The 16,504-nt window shown below is 43.8% G+C and overlaps 1 protein-coding gene across 1 annotated transcript in view; it reads left to right on the plus strand.

Moving 5' to 3' along the window:
* The window catches only part of COQ3 (coenzyme Q3, methyltransferase), a 307,137-nt gene that overhangs the window by 45,065 nt on the left and 245,568 nt on the right, over positions 1 to 16,504 (plus strand). The gene's annotated exons all lie outside the window — the stretch shown is intronic.

Here is a 16,504-nt window from a genome sequence, read left to right on the forward strand (position 1 = left end):
ACCTGTGTTGCTCTGCATCTTCTTGCCTCCAAGACAAGCGCGTTGCCCCTCCGCTATCCTCCCAAGCTATATTCCCTGCACTGCTCTCTCTGGTGTTTATAGTCTCAAGCTTTATCCTGTATCATGAGACTGATTTCCTTGCTTCTGTTTGTTCTTTTTCCCCTTAGTTCCAGTCCTGAGTCTTATGCCCCTGCTTTCTATAGCTTAAATGTTTCCAGTCCAGTTGTATAGTTTGCTTCAGTCACTTATATTCAGTCACTTATATTCAGTCCCAGATTGTCAGTTAACCTGGCCACGGTTACTTCGTTCTAGTCCCTTACTCTAGCCTCTTGCTACAGATATCTTGTTCTAGTACCTGGCTACAGTTTTCTGCATTCTTAGTTTGTGTGCTCCTTTTCTGAATTATTTCCCTTTTGGGTTCTGTGTCGGGTATAAATGTACTATAGTGTCCTGACCGGCATTCCTTGTGCAATGATTTGGTCCTATATCCTTGAGGCACTGTTTGCACCTTTTCTTTCGTCTTGCCTTCCCTATATTCTATAGTGTATTTTATGTAACAGTGTGTTGATTGCTGTTCCCACAGAAGGCATCCATCGTAAGTGCCATCTGCACCCACATAGGCTTTTCTTGAGTACGTACACCTTTTTATGCCTCCTAGTCCAGACACGGAAACTGCTCTTGCTGCCCCTCTTACATGGGTTTGCAGGGTGAGTGTCTGTTAGAGTAACTTTCACGGGGTATTGATCTTCCCTTTTGTGGATAGTCTCAAGTTGGACCTGTTTACACCTCTAATGGGATACGGCATTGTTTGTTCCAGTACATGGTTCCCACCCCTTGTTGAACAAACCTCCTTTTCCTTCTGTTTCATTGTTCTTATTTAGTTTATGTTCTTACTTCTTATCCCCCCCCTGCTGTGTGCAATTGCCGGTCTCTTAACATCATCTTAGCATTTCCCAAACCTTCTTAGGGTGCTGCTATGCACCTCCTGACACTCGTAATTCTATTTCTGCACACTTGTGCGATACAGTTCTACTGATCTGTGACCACCTGGACAAGAGAAGCTCTAACTCTGCACAACCCACAAACAAACTGACCTCTAGCAAAGCATCAATAATGTCACTAGGAGCTTTCCAATCCTTCTCAATAAAAGAGTTTGTGAGCACAGTCCATGCAAGCAACCCAGCAGATCGCTTGAGGATCAATTCCCTCCAAGCCATAACCCAGCACCCCAGACTTATCCATCTCTTCCAATAATTTTTCAGCTCATCAGTAGAACAAGGTGTCCTCTCCATTTACCTTGCACTCCTACAACACCACAACTAACTCCAATTACCCAGCGAGCTGATGCCCAGACATCAACACATCATTTACCACAAAAATCCTCATAAAATGTATCCATGAACAACTTCAAGTCTTCGTGCAAACCAACACCATCTTGCACAAATCAAAACACGGATACAGACCTATGAAGGGAACATAATCCACCTTCTCTTTGGCGATGGGGACACTATGACGCAACACCGATGCATCGCTCAAAGGACACTTATCTTTCTGGACATTTCTGTGACCTTTAACACTATCTGCACAAAATCCTGCTAAAATCCATGCTAAGTTGGATCACATCTTGGCCCCTTGAGGCCACAACCCTGCAAGACCCCTTGTGGAATACCCCAAGGATCAGCTTTTCTCCACTACTTTCAACATCTACTTTGTGCCCTCCTGGAAATTGACCCCTCAGCCCTCACATGCTTTAAATACAGACATTGTTCATATCATCTACTAACTCACCCACACTTCAGTCGCAGTGCAGCTGTGTCTACAAGATTGACCCGTGGATAATAACAAATAGATGAAAACAAAAGCCATCTAAAATGGAATTTTAGATTTGCAGCACTACAAAAACAACCTCACATTGATCCAATCTGCCCACAGCAGACTGCAACAATCAAAACCCTAGGACTCCTCATGGGTAGCGCCCTCACCCTTGAACCCCAAGTTAATGCCATTTTAGGAAGTGCTTCTTCTAACTCTGAAATATTCCTGTGCGTTACTTGCCTATCCCATACAAAACTATGGCGGTCATCCCTCTCATACTCTCTAGGCTTGATGATTACACCAAAAGTCTCTAGCAGGGCCTCCTGGTTTATTTGCTTAATTGCTTTTGAAGTGCCCAATACGGTAGGTAGACAACTACAGAGATGGAATAACATCATCCTGGCTCTCTGAACACTCAGTTGGGTCCTAGTCAAATTCAGGGTTCAATTTAAAATCCTCTATCACCCTCCATGCCTCCTGTGACATGGGCCCTGATTCTACCAATGAGAAATTCATGCTCTACAATTTAATTAGAAAGTTTTGCTCCATGAACATGGCTTGAGTAGCTGTGCCATGCTTTAACTGAAACATCAAGAAGTCTCCTCCTTCTCATTCCTGCGAACCATACTGTGGAACCTAGGTGTGCTGGGAAAGATCTTGCTCTTCAGAAATCCATCAAAATCTGTCGGTTCATGAGATGCCAACAGACAAACAAAGACTGGAGCAATCTGAGCTTTCAACTGATAGCAGCCACCCCAGGCTGGGAGCTAAAGACCCAATGGAAGAAGTACAGGCCACTCTCGGACGAGGACAACTCTGAATTTAACAACATAATGGCAGTCACAAACCTGGTCCCTGTCATGGATTTGACATCCGCACCGTGGGTGTGCTGCGTGTTAGGCAGAAACCTGTGCAGTTCCCTCTGGGACCACTGCAAAAGATTTAAGACTACATGTGTTTGGCAGTAAACCCACTTGGTAGCAGTCTGTACCACACAGATTCACTTGGTAGCTGTGGCTGAGCAGTCCGACTTCTCTCAAGAAGAGTTAGGCAGTATACAGAGTATTCACAATAGGTCAAGAGAACACAGTAGAACAAGTGAACACTGACCAGAGCTTGGTGTAAAAGAGAAATAATTATTTATTTAAAACCACATCTAGAAAAACACACAGGCACTAATAATAAGCAATTCCGAAACACGGTCACTAAAAGATATACACTCCCTTAAAAGAATATTCGACAAGTCTTAAGTAAAGCCCTACTAATTTTCTGACAGCGGTGAGCGCTTAACGCAGATGGCACTCTAATAATTCGTTTTAACAGGGAGAGAAAAGCAGAGAATAAATTTAAACAGGTCCCAACACTTTTACAAGAACACAACAAGAGAGGAAGGCAAAGTAAAACCGTGAAGTTAGAGTTCAATAGGTTGGATCCACTTTGAGAGGATCAAACAATATGTGTCCAAGGTCACACGGTTGCAGTGCACAAAAGTCTTGAAAAGGTTCAAAAAGGAGTTGGACCACAGAAAGGGACCAGTTAGGAGGTCAAGGCGGCCAGCCCAGTCCAGAAGGTTAAGGGGTTATTATTACCTTGTAGCAATCTTTAGAAAGGGAGGCCTGGCGGACACGGTACCTTAAAGTGGTGAGAATACCCCAGCGGGGGCAGTTGTTCCTGGCAGCGGATGCAAGTCGGTGCTTCGTCCGGGGGAAGAGAGGATCTCGTCGGGGAGGAAGACAGGAGTCCGTTGCACTGCCAGGGAAGAAACCAGCCGCAGAGTTCTCAGGTAAAAGGAGCAGTCCTTTTATTCGCGGTCCAGTGGTAAGTGGCTATCCGGTTGTCGGGGTGCTTGGCACGGGCAATTCGACCACAAGCCGGTCTGGGGTGCGAAGAGAAGAAGGTAAACTGGTTGTGCCCACCAGTCAGGGGAAGAAGCCTCTCCAGCCGGGAGATCTTTGTCGTCGGGAAGTTGTGAGTCGGTTCCGCAGAGCTACACCGGTGGTGTCGTCGTGGTAGGTCGGCTCAGCTTCTCCCTCGTCGGATTCTCAGGTCCTGTGGCGACTTCTGAAGTTCCAGTCCCCAAAGCCCTGCTTTTATGCAGCACACCCACATTCACTCAGCCTAGCTGTCAATCAAACATGCTAAGTGGTGAGCCGGCCGGCTCACCACTTGGGCCAATCACACAAGAGTGCGACTTGAGTTACCAAGGTAACTCAGTCCAGGGTGCCTAAACCCCCTCCCATACCCCCTGTGGTACCCAGACAGAGTGGCACCACTTTTGGAGGCTTCTGTGGAGAAGCCCGCCAAAAAGTGGAACAAAGGGCTCGACTTGGGTTGGAGTCACAGAAGAGAACACAAACGCCATTTTAGAATCGAGTCCTGGCAAAAAATACCAACCGGCGAATTAATATTAAATAAATAAACCGGTGGTATGTTCGAGGCTATGAGAATTAAATGATTAAAGTTGGTAGCCTCGAACCATGGGAAAATCCCATAGGGATATATTTGCGGTCGAATATAAAAAGTAGTATCCACTGCCACCAGCCAAAACTCGATCAGGGGGGGACGGAGACGTGCCCCCTCGACTAACAGACCCCAGGGCAATCGAATTGCCCCGACCAGTACGTCCACAATATGATGGTTTGTACTGGTTTCTGTTCATAATTTGGGACTAGTAAAGCCAATGGTGACTTTTACATGCCCTGGGAGACAGTAGTCGGTCCCAGGGTATGGAGTCTATGGTGGGGTGTCACTATGACACCCCTGTGTCACTGCACGGAGGGTGCTGTGAAACACACATAGTAAAAACACATGAGACCCTATGGAGTAAAGGACCCCATAGCCCATAAAACACATTAACAGTCAAAGGAACACCATAAATCATGTCCAAGAGTGGGAGAAAAAGAGTCTCACTCTTGGCAGGAGGAAAAAAACAAACTCCAGAAATCCAGCAAAGCTGCTGGGGGACTCACTAGGTTAGGAAATTCAGCCTAAAGAGAGAATTCTCCCTAACACTGCGCCTGTGTGTTTTTTTTTTTTTGTTTGGTGAACTTTTTAAATGAAATTGATGGTAGATCGACCTCCGGAAAAGGTGTGGGGCTAATCCGCAGACATTTTCTGTGCTCACCGTGCGACATACGCATCGACCTGTGTAGTCTGGGTGGACACAGCTTACAGGCACAGTCCCCCCTGTCCTCTTTAGTTGGGATTTGACAGGAGTAGTACACAATGCATCTCCACAAGGGGGAGGACCAAACCTTCCCCCTGCCATGGCCAGCCTGATTTAATAACAAAGGCTCCATGGATCAACCCTGTTCTTTTGTTGGGCTATGCAGCTCGTGGCAATGTTTAACATACAAATGGAATGTACTTTAAACAGGCCCACATGGGGCCCGGCTGCAGAGGTTAACAAAAGAGACCGGAAACTCCAACGTTTCATATGCAACTTTGCCAACCTGAAGCCAGCTCCAGCCCTCTGTATCAATTGACAGTGAGCCGTCACGTCTGGGACTCCTTGTTTACAGTAGTTCACCCTGCATGGGGACCCCATTCATAAGGTACAAGGATGTGTTTGCGGGAGCCAGAGAGTCTGGTCTCTCCACAGCCTCGAGGGAGACCCGCTGCTTTAATCAAGAACCACGTAGAGATCCCTTAACCAGAAAGAGATGGGTGGGACTTAGTATCACATGCTTTCACCCCTTTACTTTTCCTGTTGCAAAGCCCTCTGGTTATGACCTCCTGCATACAGGAGATTGTTCGTAGAGACCACAGGATTGGTTCATTAATGTAGGCTTAGCCTAGACCAATCACTGTGGTCCATTTGGCGGCTTTAAAAGAAGGCTGAGCCCCTCTCTTGTTGATCTGAAGACTTTGCAAGGTGTAGCAAGTAGAACTCCTCATTTGACCCTGGCAGGCCAGGATTTCCAAAGAGGGAAGCAAGAACCCTCCCCTAAACATCACCCAGGGAGCAGAAGGTAGATGCCGAATCCAGAGGACCCTCCAGCCTCTCCAGAACCGCTACCCAGATGGCACACAGCTTTCTAAGTGGGAAGTGCCAGAAGGTGTCTGAACCCGAAAGAAAGGAGAAGGCCGCTGCCTGCAACACGCTCCTCAGCTTTGGGACGTCCGCTTTAAAGGATGGCACACACCCATTGAAGAAGCTGGCAGAAGTGCCTCGATGAGCATCTAGCGACATCCGCCTTAAAGGAGATCATTTCGAGCCAGTCGAGTTCATCGAGCTGCAACCGACTGCAACGCTGACCATTGTCAAGCCTCATTCATTTAAAGACATCGAGCTGCCTCGACCAGTACTTCAGAACCACCGAACAGCACGGAGACAGATTTGTGACCCTGAGCCTCTGTGTAGGCCAGCCTGCAGCTGTTAGTCGAGCTTAGCTCGCCGAACCCTCTTGCGGCCCGATACCTGCAGCTGACTCCCGTCTTGAACTGTCACAGAAGCTGCAAAGCACCCTGAAACCAACACGACCCTGTCGAGCACAAAGAACCCCTACAGCACAAGGTACATTTTGGTTCTGTCCCCATGGTCCTTCTCTGAAGGCCCCTGGAGAAATTTCAAGACCCATTGCTTCCTTTGTGCTGAAGCCAAGTATACTTGAACTGTTGCGATTTACCATACCGACTACCCTCCTGTCAGTATCCAGAGTGCATCTCTTTTCCTTCTTTGAAACTGTCTGTCCTCTGCATACCTTTACAGGGTGGGTTGTATTTCGTAGTGCTGCTAGAACTGTCGGTTGTGAAAATAATAAAGTGGATATTTTTATACAATCTTATCTGGACAGTACCTTTTTATCATTGGGTAATAATTGTATTTTTGCTATGTTGCAACTATCCAACGATCCATGACCTTTCGGAGAGGAGCCAACCGTTGCGTCCATGTTACCAAAATTGGACAAGGAGTTTTATAATTTGCTTGTGTTTCCAATCTGTTCGGATCCCTTCTGGTATAATAGAGGTGTGGGCTTATTAATGGTTTAGTAACCGATATTCATCCCTGGACCACTGGTGCCCCAGAAGTTAATTTGGCACTTCCCAAAGACCGACTAGATCACTAAACTCACTTTTAGGGAGAATTTTCAGTTTAGTGCTAAATTCCTCCCACCTTAGAGACCCCAAGCTCTTTTGCTGAACTTTGGGACTTTGTATTTTAATTTGATGTGTTCTTTGTGTTTCTTTTGACTTTGGAGTCTGACAAACTCCATAGGCATCATCTTTACATTGTGTCACACAGCACCTTCAGTGCAGTGGCACAGGGAAGACTCTTGGATTTCCCAAAGGTTTAAATACCTCTCTTGGTGAAACTACTGTTTCCAAGAGCAGTGAAGGGAAATTGACTTTACTTACAATTTGTAACTTTCTAGACCCAGCACACTATCTTACTATAGGGTGCTGGAGGGGTTACTTATATCCTCTTTCTCATGTAACATTTTTATGTTACCCTTTCTACAATTAATGGCTGGTGGCAGTGGTTTACCTTTTACTACCATTGTGTGTTTTTACCGCGGGCTGCGTTCGCAGCCACGGTAAGGCACCCATGGGTGCGTATTTCATCCAAATGGCCCTGGTCTTCTTCTTTTTTTGCCATGTTCTGTTGGAAATGTCCTCCTTGAGATTTACTCTGCGTGCCAAACCAGGTTTGGTCTCTTAGTTCATTTTGTATTCGGTGGGATTCACGAGTGAAGCCCGCCTCTGGATCCAGTATGTTTGGCAGGGGCAGGAAGTGAGGGAGGTGCCCGAAACTCTGTTCTTAATCCCCTTGGTTACAGGAATGCACCCAAAGGTGATTGGCCGGCTGGCTGCCCGGCAAGGACAGCCGCCACCCTGCTGTGTGATTGACAGCTAGGCTGTAATTAATGGCAGAGACCTGCATAAAAGGCGAGGCTTTTTGGTTTGGAAGGCAGTCGACCACTGGACGAAGGAATCCGAAGAAGAACTTGGAAGAGAAACCTGCTGCAACTCCTGGACCATTGGTTTGCCCGGTGAAGCCCTGCTGCTGTGCTGAAGCTCCAAATTCACCTCGACTAGAGAAACCCTGCAAGGACGACTTCTGCCTTTGATTTGGTGGGACCAGTCAACTCCAAAGTAAGCCCGTCTGGACATCCTCTCGAAGCTGGTTGTATTTCCACTGCAGATTCTTCTGGAACCGAAGAGCCAGGCAGAGGAACACCAGATTGTGTGTGTGTGTGTGTGTTGCTTTTACGTCGGACCCAAGCGCTAGGAAGACCCTGCGGACATCCCTGATGCAGGACTGACCAAGCCTGAGCCACCACAACAGAGTGCTGGAGCCCTGCAGCAAGGAAAGTCTGAAGTGGTATCCGAGAACCGCAGTATTGCTATTTGCTGTCAGACGCATGCAGCTGAAACACTGAAGGACCGCTGAATTGAAGTTTGCCCATTGCTGTCGCTGACCGTCCCATTGCAGAGCAGGAGTCCCCAGGCATCCTCCCTCTTGTCCCCATGACTGAGGCTCAGGAACAACAGGGTCTGCAGAGCTGTACAGGAACAGAAGCCAGCTGGAACCATTTCTTCTAACCAGAGTTACTGTAAAGTCTTAAGAGAACTTGCGTCGTCGTCTTTTATTTTTTTTTTGGGTTTGGCTGAATGATTCAACCTTTCAAATTTTCAATCATTTTACATACAAAATTTCATTGTTCATATCATCGTTATTGATAATAAAATGCATATAAAAATGGTATCCAGTCATTGCATTGAATGCCAAAAGCATTAAAAAAAATGCATCGAAAAAAAAAAATTGAATGCATTTTTATCAAAGGCAAAGGTTTTATTTTAATTATAATGGGTTTTAAGGGGTAAAAATATGGGGGTTGGGAACCCCCATAGAAGAAAAAAAAATGCATTCAATGGTTTTGTTTCGTTGCTTTTTGTTTTAGCTAATAAGGCATTTGATGCTTTGGCATTCGATGCAATCACTATAAACCATAAAAATACATATAAAATGTTAAAATATGTTACAGACAAGCCTGAAAGCCATCAAAAAGAGCTTTGTTTAGTCACTAGAGCCATTTGGGATGACAGATATAGCATAAGCATTCAGCATGCCCTAATTCGTTAAACATACCGGGATTTCTTACTGTATAACGCAGCTAGCTCAGATTTATTTCTCGTGGTAAAACTGCATTGACAAACTGAACAAGTGCAATATGTATTGCAGTTCTTGCACTAGTTAGTAAGAAGCCCCATAGATCGTCTTCAGGATAAGAACACAATAATTGACACAAATTATTGTTTTTGTCGGATAGTATTCAATGCAGGGCAAACAATCACTAAATGTGACAGTCTTAGTTTCATTCTGATCATTGCAAAAGCGACATGCAGTTTGATTTTTGGTGATCATTCCCCTTCTTGCTAAAATCTGCCTTGTGATACAGATTCAATCGTATTCTCATAATTTGTGTTCTAATAAACATTGAAGGACATTTGACTAAATGGCTCTCCGTAGTGCAATAGCTTTTATGTTGGAATAGTGTCATGTTGAAATCTATATATTTTTTACACTGTGCCCGAGTGCTTATCCAGTTAAAACAATATAAAGAAAATGTAGCCTTTGTTGGATTCATTAACGAAAGAACGAAAGTTCAATTGAAATACCTGCATCGAACAGAGCACCATGCACGCAGTTGGACCAAGTTTTAGGAAACCTATCAGTTGCGGTTAGAACATACTGAGCCACTATACCCAAAATGTTTGGAGCCGTAGATCGTATTAGACATTTCCTGTACAGGCTGCACATTTTCCAAATAACTTGGCTATAGATGGAAATCGTACCTAATTCGTAACGTAATAGTGGTAAGGGCGTGCACCTTGGAAGTCCCAACACTGATTTCCAGAACTTACCCTCTAGGGACAATTGTGTCCAATCCATATGTGACAATCGGAACAACCTTCTGTTGAAAGAAAGTCAAAATATGAGACGGTGTGAATTTGCCATATTTGTGTAGTAGTATCTTAGCTTGAGTTGTTTAACAATCTAATTTTGGCATCCAATAATGCTGTATGCATGGAGTCACTAGTAGTTCCAGTAAATGGTATTCCCAAGTACTTATAATATGGTACTACTGAAAGTCTCTAATTTTGCAAGGACCATACGTGATTTCAGATTTTAATCTTCTGTTTTCTCTGGCAGATTACAATTTGTGTTTTATCAACGTTAATAGTCAAGTTATTTTCATGGACATAATCATCCAATTTGTTCAGGAGATTTTTAAGTCCCTTGGGTGTTTGAGGATGATCTTTTGATGACCTAATTTGTGAGCATCGGCAATGATGGCCTCAAAAGTTGTTCCTATGTCGTAACAGAAATAAGTTTAACAAAGTAGATGCCAATATGCACCCTTGTCTTGGCCCTCTTTCGGTCAGAATACTGGCAGATAGTATTCCATCCAAGGTAAGTCTAACTTGGATAGTAGTGCTAGTATGGAGTTTTTTAATTATGGTAAGCAGCGATGACGGACACTCATATCGGTGCAATTTCGCAAAGAGCAACTGCCGATCTACCGAGTCAAAGGCTATGCGAAAATGCCATGTATAGTGTTTGATTTTGATCTAAGTATTTGGATTTGAGCATGTTGAGGGTCAACATATTTGGTGATGTGCCAATCCCACTAACAAAACCAGATTGAAAATGATCTTTTTTTATGCTCTTGAAGTGACCAGGCATTAAGTTTCTGCAGTATGATGAGGCTGTAGATTTTCCCTGGGGCATCTAACAATGCAATCGGTCGATAGCTTTCCAGCATAGGGCAGTCGCCTCTTTTGTAAATTGGGATGATTATGGAGTGTGTCCAAGAGTGTGAATGCATTGAGAGTAATTAATGTGTTGATTAAATATGATATAAAATATCAGACCAGATTTCAGGATGTTGTTTGAAAACTTTATTTGAAAGACCGTCGGGGACCGGTGCTTTAGACTGACTTATATCATTGATATAATGGAGTATGTCTGCTCTCTCTATCTCAAGGTAGAAAGGGCCTTCTACTTCAGTTTCTGTCTCCACTGTTGTGGCTGGTTTCGCATATATATTCTTGAAATGATCTATCCAACCCAGCTCAGGGACACTGTACCTGTGACATAGTTTGTGGAGTTGCTAAAGCCCGATTGAGTGTTTGCCAAATTTGTGCAGTGTTTTTGTCACGTATTACAGTCCACATTTGTTCCTCATCTCTTTGAAAGAGTGTTGCTCGATGTGATCGAAATCAGTTTTACATGCAGTTTTTGCTGTATTTAAGGCAATAATTCTCATATTGACTGGAAGCTTAAGGGCCTCACGTTTTTGTAAACAAAACTGTGTTTTCTTGTTTTTGACTTGTACATCAAATACGTGCTTTCTTGATGTTTGGCTTCTTGGATTTAACTTATTTACCGTAAATCTTTGCATAATGTCATAATATGGTATGTCCCACAACAGCTCTCTATTGGAAGAGTTAACAAAGAGAAAAGTCGGAGTGTGAGCAAACTGGGCTAAAGTTTTATCTGTCCACCTGACACGATTTAATCGAGTGTTTACAATTCGAGACCCTCCCGACAATGACTTCCTATGAGCTATAGGATGAGAGTATACAACCCATTGCGTAGTGAGCATTCGATGTTCACTGTTTACTACTGGACGTATACGAAAAGAAGTTATTTTGGGAAGTAATTTAACGTCCACGTAGATAGTCAATTATAGCTTCTGAAAAGCCCCGTGTCCACGTGTAACAAGGCGGGTTGTCCTCGGGAAAGGCTCCATTGAGCATACATAGTGCATAGGAATTCATTAAATGTTCCCGTTGTGTAAGCTTGCCTTTTTCATGAACATGATCACGTTCAAAACAATGCAAATTGAGATCTCACACCAAGATAAGTATGGGAGATTTCATGGACTAATGCAATATACTCCAACATAAACTTTGGGTCATCAATGCCCTTTGGGTTCCAGTATAAATTAATCCGAGCATACAGAACGGAGTTGACAGAAACAATGGTAATCTGGGAGTAGGGATTTGGGGCGTATGAAAAGATTATAGATGACCCTGAACTGATTTTTGTACTAGTAAGAAGACCAGACCTAGGCAGACCCTTCTCGCCTTTTAAGGCCGGCGTTGTTTCTTGTAATCGGACCAGATCAAAATTCCCCAATTTAGATTCCTTGTTAAGTAGATGACGATGGCCATATGTATTCCAAGATACAATTGAGATGATTTTGTCCATGCTCTGTTGCTCTAGTTATCTTCTGGACCCACAATCGCAAACACATTTCAAAGCAAGTTGGACATTTCAATTTGTTAACAGCCTAGAAGACATTTTCACCCGAGTCCCACCGCCCTGATAAGCATCAGCTGCCCGAGAAGGGCCCACTATGATTAGGAAGCCCATGGCAAATAACTGGTCTTTGGCTTCCCAAATGATGTTACGCATGACTCGTGATCGCAACCACGGACAGTGCTCAGCATTGTATCGTTAACAAACTCAACTTGCTCAAGAGCTGATGTACGTATGTCCTCCTGTTCGGTGATATCCAAGAATAGCTCTAGGACACTATGTCGATTTAAGACATACTGGGGGAAAGGAGCTTGCCGACATCCAAGAATCAAAGCACTAGCATTTATGTCACAAGTGACAGTGCTCAGTTGTTGTTTTAAAGGCAGTTTGGCTTTTTGTAAGTTTGCATCTAAAGAAAGCTGTTTCTTAGTTTGATTTTTGTGGACAAGAGACTGCAACATTCGTGCAATCTCTGCCCCATTTCCTGTAGCCTGATCTTCTGTTGCTCTTACAGGGCAGTTATGTCCAGCAGGCTCCCTAGTGAGTTGTTTGGAGTTACCTGGGATATTAGTATCAGCGAGGCACTGCTTATAGGAGTCTACAGGTATGAGAGCACAGGGTTACATGTCTGGGTCAAGTAAAGGAGCTCCTATTTTGGGTAAAGTTGTAAACTGGCCATGTAAGCATCTACCTCCTTCCTAATTGCTTGTCGTCTAGTCACCCTTGCTGCTTGCTCATCTTTATTAATATCAGCATCTGATGCTAAAGCTCGAGCAGCGGTAGAAATGATAGGTGTTATGGAGGGAATCGTATTTTGATGCTTTTGGACTGCATCTACAAGAGCGTCCAAAGGGGCATATGGTATCAGGTTAGCCTCGGTACTATGCGCTATGACTGATTGCAATTTACGTGTTTGACTCAATAACTTATATTTTTTAGTTACGGGCATAGAGGCCATTTGTGTGTTCTTAACTGGGGTTTTTAGAGCTTTAATACACTTTTTAGTAGCCACCGCCGTGGTAACTTTGCAGGTTTTTATGTTCTTAGTCTTTTTACTTTTTGGAAGAACTATTGCGTCGTTCTTTCCCGATTTGGAAAAAATAGTATATGCTTTTGACCCTGTCGTTTTGGGTGCTACATTCTTTTGCGGAGCGACAGCCCCATCTTTACTTATATTTTCTTCAGTAATAATTCCAGTAATGTGAGGCAAAGATGGAATAATTTCAGCGCAAGCTAAATTAGTGTTTGAGCGCTCTTGTAAATTAGGTATCCTCAAGGGAGAAGTGGCTGTGTCTACACAAAGCAGGCGTGGACTTGTTAAGATTTGTTCCACACAGGGATCGTCTCTTTTAGTGAACTGATTTTCATGTTTGGATTTCCGTGCTATAATCGAGGCTATTTGGGTACTTTGAATATTAATTTTGTCATTCAATGTTTACTATTGTGATCATAGTTGTGTTCATGGCCTCTAAAGTCAATCCCACCACTTTACTCACACCCTCGGCAATGGGCTGACCTTCAATTGCTTTGCCTTTCCGCGGTGTGGGAGCAAGAAAGGAGGAGTCTGTTTGACTTGGCCGGACTGACATCGGAAAACATTTTCAGGGAAAAGGATAACTTCACGGATAGTGCTTGTATTGAATAGTCAGTCTTCATAGAGTCTAAGCCGATGACGGCCACGTCAGAGCAAGGATTTGGATTAATACCGATCTTGCCTGTCAGCAAAGCTGCCATTGTGTCACCTCTAAGTACCGCACTATCTGACAAGGAGACATTAATTACAGTATATTGAGCAGAATTATTCTCTGTGTCAGAAGCAGGTCTAACAACACATGAACCCGTGTTATGGGGTTCCAACAAGTTCTTCATAGAAAGATTCTTTGCAATAAAGTCAGAACAGAAAAAAACTTATGTCGGAGGCATTAATATCCTTTGATTGTTGAACCGCTGACTTTTTTATAACGGAGCGCAAGTTCGGCATGGAGCAAGCTTTAAGAGTGGGAGCGCCATCAGAGAGTTCCATTTGTTTTCTCTTTGAGCCAGAGTCCAAACCACACTCGAGGCAGGGTGGAGGCATTTTTGTGCGCAGCGTGTATAGATTTCGTTGCATGATGTACAATAGGAAAGTTAATGCTAACACAACACTTCAGAGCTTCTTCCTGTGTAAATTTGGTACAAAGGATATTAGCAGCTTACCCAAAAGGGATTGAGATAAAAATCATAGTAATGTGGGGCACCGGCGCCGCGGCAAAGCAGTGCTTCACCGGTGCTTCCACTTGGGGTGCGCGCGCTGGTGCGCATGCAGATCCCTTTTTCATGCGTCACTGTAAATGTGGGCGGGGCTTCGGTCCAAAGCAGACTAACTTCGGTTCAAACGAAAACACAAATATAAGTACAATCGGCACTTATAGGGTTCATATGAATATGCTTGTTGAAAAAAAAGTTCAAATACCACAAAATACAATCCAATGGAAGTAGAAGGAAGCAGGAGTCCAATAGATGCCAGAAGAGAGTCCGGTGCTTGGTGCGCGCGTGCAGACCCCTTTTTCACACGTCGCTGTCCAAATGGGCGGGGCTTTGGTACAAAGCAGTCACAAAATACAATCCAATGGAAGTAGAAGGAAGCAGTAGATGCCAGAATAGAGTCCGGTGCAAAGCTGTGCTTCACTGGTGCTTCCACTTGGTGCGCCTGCTTGGTGTACTTGCCTCTTGTTGTGTAGCCTTACTTGCTCTCAGTTGAGACCTGTCTTGGTTACCTTGCAGAGTTGCTAAAGCTTTGCCCTTCACAAGCCTCCTAGCTTGTGGCCCTTCAAGTGTTCTTTCAACAAGCATTTCTACAAACATTGTGCAAGACGTTTTACCTACCTGCAAAGAAGATCTTCAGCTCCACTTGACATTGTGCAATTAACATTGGCTGTCGTGTCTCCCTGAGAGACTCTTTACCTCTGACTTTGTGCTTTAGAAGGTGTTTAAAAGTACTTGCCTGTTTAGGAGTTAATTGTTAACCTTTGTTTTATTCCTCTATTCTATCTTTTTCACCTAACTCAGTATTGCTCTAAATGTACCAGTGACAAATCAATGTCCACAGTGTCCTAGCTATTCAAGTCACCTGATGGTGTATGAAGTGTCTGCATGCCATCGCCAATGGGTGTCATCTGATTTAGAGAAACTAAGAGTTTGTTTTGAAGTATTTTTAAGTGTTACATGGTTTGCTCCCTTACTGAAGAAGGCTTATATAACTGACTGTAAAATAAATTAATAATTGTTTTATCAAGAAACCTTGAGTGTAAATGTTTATTTGGATAACTGTATTGTGAAACTCTGTCACATTACTGCTCACATTGACCCCTCTTAAGATCAGCCTGGCTGCTCGACCACACTACCAACCTGTGTAGTTCAGACTTATACCAAAGGTTGGGTCCCTATTGCCAGGTGGTCAAGGTTATTGTAGCGCACCCAACGGGTACTGCATACAATCTTGCCTAACACTCACAAACCAGGGCAAAATAGAAACGGACATTTTCGTGTCTTTCTCGCTGACACTTGCAATATGCCTGCACACAGCAGACAAATCAAAATCACTTGGAAGAACAAGGTCCGTCTGCCCAACTCTGATATAAGACACTAAAACCACCCCGCAATCATCAAAAATGTAACTCAGAACATTATGAACACCTCAACACAACTAATAATAACACAACATAATCTCTGCCATGAGTTCAAGAGCAGGCAAGAACTGGGACAGCTCGGGCAAGCCGTAAGCTTCTAATAGGACTCCTTAAGTGTACCAAACCACCTGTCCCTTCCCCAACTAACTAACTCCCCTCTCAAGCTACCAGCATGTGACCATCTTGCACAAGGCAAATGTATGCTTAGCATGTGATTTTAGAAAATATTCCATTCCCGGATTTATATGACCATTCTTGTGTGTGGTCAGCTCATCTTTGTCCCTTGGAGCCATGCCAGTCTACCTGGTTTGGCTCTAGGTCACTTCTACTCATGCATTCTGGCTCCCCAACCTTCAGTCTGAGTTTTAGTGATCAATGGGATCTCTGGGCATGTCACTACTTGGATGTAGTAACTTGGAGAGTAGTTGTGTTTCTTATTACAAATCAGTTGTGACATCACAACTAATATTTATTATAGATTTGTAAATTAGGTTTCGGAACATTGTCCTCCAGCTGGCAAGACTTAGTAAATTTACACAGACTAAGATGGAAGCTGTAAATTAGATTATGACCAGAGATCAGTTTTAAAGTTTGATAAAGTGCAAGATGTACCGTTTTTAATTTCTCGTGGGCTAAAATAAAATGGGTAGTTGATGCAGCTGCTGAGAATTGTGTAAGTGGGAGAGGTGAATAAACAACGAAACTGGGCAATGCTGTTGTAAAACTCTGACCTCTGTCCTTCTATGAC

This window comes from Ambystoma mexicanum, chromosome 4p (assembly GCF_040938575.1).
Source record: "Ambystoma mexicanum isolate Mex_15411 chromosome 4p, UKY_AmexF1_1, whole genome shotgun sequence".
Classification (NCBI taxonomy): Eukaryota; Metazoa; Chordata; class Amphibia; order Caudata; family Ambystomatidae; genus Ambystoma; species Ambystoma mexicanum.